This window comes from Clytia hemisphaerica, unplaced genomic scaffold (genome assembly GCF_902728285.1).
Source record: "Clytia hemisphaerica strain Z4C2 unplaced genomic scaffold, Clytia hemisphaerica genome assembly, whole genome shotgun sequence".
Classification (NCBI taxonomy): domain Eukaryota; kingdom Metazoa; phylum Cnidaria; class Hydrozoa; order Leptothecata; family Clytiidae; genus Clytia; species Clytia hemisphaerica.
The window spans coordinates 959-7,865 of NW_027104397.1; the positions used below are offsets into that span (position 1 = coordinate 959).

General features: G+C 34.2%; 1 long non-coding RNA gene across 1 annotated transcript; it reads left to right on the forward strand.

The window, feature by feature from the left end:
* The first annotated feature begins 5,351 nt into the window (after positions 1-5,351).
* On the forward strand, positions 5,352-6,351 carry LOC136819939 (uncharacterized). Its single transcript, XR_010848505.1, has 2 exons — positions 5,352-5,788; positions 6,260-6,351. It is a non-coding gene; the product is annotated as an uncharacterized lncRNA (long non-coding RNA).
* The last annotated feature ends 556 nt before the right edge of the window (positions 6,352-6,907 follow it).

Below are 6,907 nucleotides of genomic sequence, written 5' to 3' on the forward strand. Positions count from 1 at the left end.
ACTCAAAGCATCTATAGTTGCGAGAATGGGCTCCCAGAGCCTCCTGTAACTCAACCATAATAGAATAGAGAATAGGATACAAAAAACGATCCAGAAAAATTCTGCTTCGAATAGGAGAAGACCACGAGAAAAGGGAACGGGATTATAGAATAAAAAGAAGACCATATTATGTAAGATTCTTTTTAATAATTTTCCTAACTTAATTGGAAAATAGATGATTAACTTTTATATTTGAACAATATATATTTGAATAAAGGAATAAAGATGAAGATTTTTAAATTTGTTTGCTAAAATAAAGGAATTTAAAATATAAATATTGGGTCCTGAAATTACACGCGCGATCGTAGCAAGTAGCAAAAATCTGGCCTGAACATGGTCCGATCAAGAGGCCCGAACATGTTCGGGCCATGCCGTGGCGTTGGGTCGTCCAATTTGTGCGCGAAGGTTGTGTATAAGTGAAATTACATGCTTTCAGAATGGAGTTTGTGGACGAAATCAGAAAGAAATTGGCTGAAAGGATTTTCGTCCGAATCAGTCCGAATACTTGTTTTTTACCGGTATGTAGTTGGAACCCCCCACCCCCTAATCGCTAATCGGCCCAGCCAATTTTTTGTCGAGGATCCCCAAGATCGGTCAGAAAGAGGTAGGTAAAAAGAAAATTTTTTTTTGTTTATATCAGCCAGTCAGCACAATATAACAAGCAGAAATTGTCCTGGTATAAAATATGTGGGAACACTTATGTAAAAATAATACCTTTAATGATAGCGAAAAAAAAGATAATTAGAGTACCCTGCCCAGTTGGCGACCGAAATTTTTTGATTCAGATTTTTCCAAAAGATTCTCAGATTTCGACGGATTTTTCTACTTCGCTGCTTCTCTACCATTTATGTTGTTGTCACTGATCTTCATTTTATCCATTTCTGCCAGTTTAGAATTAGAGATCAGTGATTTCTATCGGGAGAATGATAACCCGGTTTTGAAACGAAGTACCCCGATTTTCAAAAAACCCATGACGTCACTTGTTTTCATTTTATTGGGGTATTGGGGAGGTCTGCAAAAGACCTGTTCTGCAACAAAAAGCAAAATCATTGGATTACATGTAAAAAAGGAGTAACAGGGGTAGGTATGTACATCTCTATTTTTGTAGAACTTGATTGAATTGTAATTGTATTTGTAAGAGACAAATAAAAGGCAAAATGGTGCAGCGGAGCTGACAAATTAAAACAAAGGAAATGCAGCTAGCCCCAGCCCAGACAGAGTACAGTTTGCAGAGAGTAGTCTGGTAGTGTGGCACAACAACTCGGAAAAATTTGAGGTTTTCAAGTGAATGTGCAGACGTTTTTTTAACCTCAAGTGCAGAGTTCGGCTATTTTCTCCTCAAGTGCAGCTAACTTCAACAATTTTTTGCCTTTTTAATGGGCTTTTTGGGCCAATTTCTGAATCTGAGTAGGTAAAGGTGCACCTTGTCCGGACCAAAATTTATCAGGTGAGCTCTTCCTTCCAGTGCGAAACCTGGTATTTCTAAATTTTTCCTCAAGTGCAGCCTTGCCATACTCTGCAAACTGGGCCAGCCCTAGACTAAAACTCCTACCCTCTAGCTAGAGCTAGACGCTAGAGCTTTGTGGGGTATGTCTACACACATGTACCTTGTCTAATTTCGGCATTAGCTAGCTTTTGATAAAATCTGTGTGTTTCCATTCCAAAAAATTTTGCGCAAGTCATCAATGACGCAAGAAATAGACCTTTTTTCAAAGAGGACGTCCTGTTGAATAATTGTGTAGTCCAGCCATAAAAACAATGATAGAGCCATGCATAATTACTGTATCATGCATATTGTAATAATTATGAATTGTTTTATCATTGTTTTTCTGCTGGACTACATAATTATTCAACAGGGTGGCCTCTTTGAAAAAAGGTCTATTAACAAAAGAATCCAATAAAAGATCAAAGAGAAAAGCCATAAAGTGGGAAAAAATGATTGTTCCCCAATCTTGGGGATTTCCCAAACTCAAGATTCAGTTGGCAGGTTTCATGAGTTTTCCTGTGGTATATATATGAAGACTCCCCAGATTGGCTAACATGAAGAAATAGAAGAAAAACTTAAAATTCACCCCCTGGAAAATATTTTGATTGTTTTATTTTGTTCAATCGCAAACGCTCGTAAAAGCGCCAAATATTTTATCAGTGCGTCACAAAGAGCAATATTTCGATAGCACGGAAGCGCTTTTAAAAACACCAGCTTTTTTGGAGTTTTGCCTCGTTTACCCAAACGCTTCAATTTCGCGTAGGCTTAGGGGTCAAGACTAGAACCCCCAATACGAGACATTTGCCTGACCGAAAAAAATCATCATCATCAATTTTGTTAATTGTCAGAATCGTTTACTCACTGGAAATACGCAACTTTCTGAAGTTTTTTTTTTTTTTGGTTGTGCTTCATTTAAAAAATAACAAAGATGAAAAGTTACCATCAATCCTGCAAGTAAAAGAAGGTATTTTGACTAATCTACGAAAAGTGCGCTCACGCGGGGAATAGAATATCTCGCAAATTAATATATGCATAAAACTGGGGAAATCCTTTCCTTTTTGTGCTTAGGTGACGTCACCATCGATCCTGACTTGACAATGGGAGAACCAAATTTGGCAATGCATAATTATTACGAGCGGTTGAGAAAGGTGAGGCAAAAATTGCGCAATAAACGAAGCGCTAGAAAAACGCTCACTGAAAATTGAAACTAGGAATTTATTGAATATTTCACTAATGAAGTATCAAACTTTTTGTTTTTTGTAATTATTGTAAATTCATAGTTTTTAGATACTATTTTCTGGAAGTCAAAGGACAATTAAAGTGAATTTAAGGTGATTGGGTGGATATTGGGCGGACGGGCGTTTTGCACGTTCTGAGATCGAAAATTAGACGAGAGTAAAAGACGGGGTGTCTTAGTATGTAATATTAATCCATTATTTCTTTTTTAATTTTTCGCAAATGCAAAATGAATTTTTGATTTTTGAATTAAGGAAATATAATGTAATATATTATATTTGATTGTCAATGCCAAAAGATATTTCTTTACTTTATGATTAATCTGCTGTGTTGCTTCGCCACTTACACCCAGATTGTTTTAATAGGCACTTCGATCACGTGAATAAAAACACGCATATATATGTTGGACCTGATTGTGGACTGACCAAAATTGTAATTACATAAATCATTGTGGAAGTGAAGGCTTGAGACAAATATTTGGGAAATCAAAAAGACAACTTTTGTGAGAATGTTGAGTTCTGTTTATATGGCATTTTGTGATGGACTGTTTATTATTCAATCACAGGGATGTCGATTTTTTTTTGTCCAATTAAAAAATTGTCGTACGATTGTTTAAAATGAAGTATCCGATCAAATGAAATAAAGCGCTGTCATCCAATCAGAAATGCACTTCAGTTATCATGGATTTTAGTACAGTGATAACTCCCCCGAGGGTGACCTGTCCCAGAAATGTTAAAAGGAAACAGTTGAAACAGAGGATCTAATAGCAGAACTTTGTTTATTATGCCCCTCTGATTCAGTAACATTTTGTTTGCGGAAATATCAATATGGCAAAAGTGTACCGAACATTGAAAATGATATATACAAAGAAAGACTTGATACCTTGAAAGAAACTGCAAAGTTTTTGAAAGTGCCAAAATACAATGATAAAACAAAAAAACACTGTCACATCTGATCATATGCAGAATACAAAACCTTCTACCAGACAACTGCTTTATTTTGTGATAGGCGATATAAAATTGTTCTGATGGAGCTTTCAATCCTGGAATGTGCCGTTTGTGGTCAAGGTGTGCACAAACCATGCTGGTTGAACCTTGCTACAATCTCTACAAATAATGCAGATATCGATCATGGTGGCCAGCGACCCTTGAAATCCTTGAAACCCTTGAAACACCCTTGATTTTTTTGCTACCTTTGAAAATTTCCTTGAAACCCTTAAAAATATGAAGATTTTCTGAAGACACTTGAGTTATGGAATTTACACCCTTGAAACCCTTGAAATTCAGAAATCTGGAAGGGATTTTTGTTCATTAAGAATTTTTAAAATGCAAAATTTTCCCCACTTCGTGGGGATAAAAGTGAATAACCTAATGATTGATTTTCTTTATCTAGATCATTGCATATTCTATGGTGCTCCTTCCATTATTTAATTTGGTGAAGACTGACATCTTTAAATTCTTTTTAGCAGTTTTGTCAAAGAAGTCACCTACTGTATTAGCATTTTCTTTTTGGAGTTATACTATATTCTCGTTATCTAATATTAGGGTTACATCTACAGAAAGTAATCTTTCTTATTTTTTTGTATTTTTCAATCAACTGGGAAATCTTAGTATAAAACCTATCAAGTCGTTCACTTATTGCCCAAAGAATGATTTATGACCACGTTACTTCATCCGGGTCGTCAGAGCATGATTTTGTCATTGATCCTGAGTTGAGAGTTAGCTGTCTAAACGCCCATTCAAAATACAAAGAGTATTTAAAGAAAAACAAACTTGAGAAACAGAAATCATTCATCAGAAACAGAAAACTTGCGAGGATGAAAAGGTTGAGGAGCTACTTTCAGAAATTCAAACCCTCAATCGCAAAAAACTAACCATCAGTCAAACGATCGCAACCTTACAGAACGATGCCAATGATTGTTATGATAAGGCTGAAGAATATAATGATGATCTCCAAAAAATGCAAAATGAAGTTTCAAAAGGAAATAGCTTAAGGCAAACTATTGGGCAAAAGCGAAAACTAGAAAAAAAATACCAGAAAGACATTAAAGTTTACATGAACAGATTGAAGCTATAAAGAAAGCTAGAAAATGAACTATAACTATCGTTTTAAAAAGAAGTTTAAAAAATCTTGAGCTAAGTTGTAATTTGTTGAACATTTGTAATGAGTAAATAGCTAAGTCAATTGAATGGTGCCGTGAAAAGTATTTAAGTGCATGGCCAAGTTTTTGTTGAGCCCTTTTATGCATTATATTTGCAATCTCATATTTTTAGATTTTGATTACTGGCATTTTTTGAAACTTTTTGTTTTGAATTTTCATACTTCATTTTGTTTTGTTTATAGGAAATTTTTCCTAGAGTTTAACTTTGTAGTACGTTGAGTTGAAAATTTTCAGTAAGTCTAGTATTCTACAGTTTTTGTAGCTTTAAGGACACTCTTTAAAAAACTAACTTCTTGCAAATTATAACCTTTTAAATGTTTGACTTCTATTCTGTTCATACATATAAAGCAGTTCTCAGTTTCATCACATGCAAATATAACTGGGTTTTTTTAGACTTTTTCCTTGAAACACTTAAAAATTATGTTTTATGGCTTTCAAACCCATGAAACCCTTGAAAATTTGGTCAAAAGACCCCTTGAAACCCTTGAAAATTGATGCAAAATGACCCTTGAAACCCTTGAAATGGGCACTAAAATATGGCTGGCCACCATGTCGATGCTGACACTGATGCTGAACTCTTCAAAAGTCTCTACAACCCATTAAATTTACCAGGAATGTACTTCAGCCATTTTGACATTAACGCGAATCAAAAGCACGTTGCTTTTTTTTACAATTTTGCACATTCGCAAATCACGTGTTACATTGTTAAGCTTTTTGTCTTTTACTTTTTTTAAACTTTTAAGCTCTCTAAGCTTTCCATTCAGGCGACCTTTATTTTCAGTTTAAGATCTGTAAATAAAAACAAAAAATGGCAATGATTTTCAGAAGGCCACAATATGTCTTCAGGACAGCTAATGCAATCTCAGGTAATTACATTTTTAATGACCTTATTGTAGAAATTTTAACGAGACTGATTTTAGCGTATATTAGCGAGTCAGGAAAAATCTTGATTTTTTGGATTTATTTTTGCAAATTACGATTTCAAAAAATTTCCCGTGGATAAATTTTAGCGAATACTCGTATTACATTATTGACTGAATTCGTTTTCTAGCATTTCTTTGCACTGAAACCCTTCCTATTGATAAAAATGTATCAAGGCAATATAACCAGAAATTTCTCGCGGATAAATTTAGCGATCCGTCGATTCCGTCGATTCTACGATTAAAGTAGTCAATACGCTGCTAAACTTCTCTTTTAAGGTGTATTGACGATTTGACTTTGAATATTTATTAAAAAAAGAGACGTTATATATTTTATTCTTAAAATGAATTTGAAAATCTATTGTAATTTTAAAGTTTTTTAGACAAAATCATTTTGAATTGAATCCTCTTATTTAGCACCAAGGCAGATGTCAAGTACTTCAGCGGTCGAGGATGGAGATTATACAGGACCTGTTATGAAGACTTCAATGCCAGGTCCACACTCACAGGTACATCTAAATATGATTTAACATACATCAAATAAGGGTTAGAAAGTGCGTTGCACTCCTTTTGCAAGCAAGATGGTTTCAACTTAAAGTGGATAAATTTTCGATTTTTAGCTTATTTATAGGTAAAAAGTAATCCAAAAACTCATTGCAATGCAATTTAATACGCTTAAAGTCTATTAAAAAAACCTTAACACACAAATAGCGCACCGCTATGCAAACGTCATAATTATTACTTTTAACATTTGACCGAAATTCAATCCACCAATCCTTTTCATCTTGATTCGTAATGCGTGTAAGTTATTACTTTTGAATTGTCAATAAGTGTAATTGACTTGCAAAAGCAATTAATGCAAAGGATGATCAGATTAAAACTTGGGCAAACAGTAATTTTGATGTCTATTTTTAGAATACCTGCGGTATGCTATTATAACTAGACATACTAATGAAAAACATAAATGTGTTAATTGAAAAAATACCCTTTGAATGAAAACCTGGAAGTTGTAACCATTTTTATATTTTATTTTATTAAACTTGTTTTTAATGTTTATTCCAATCT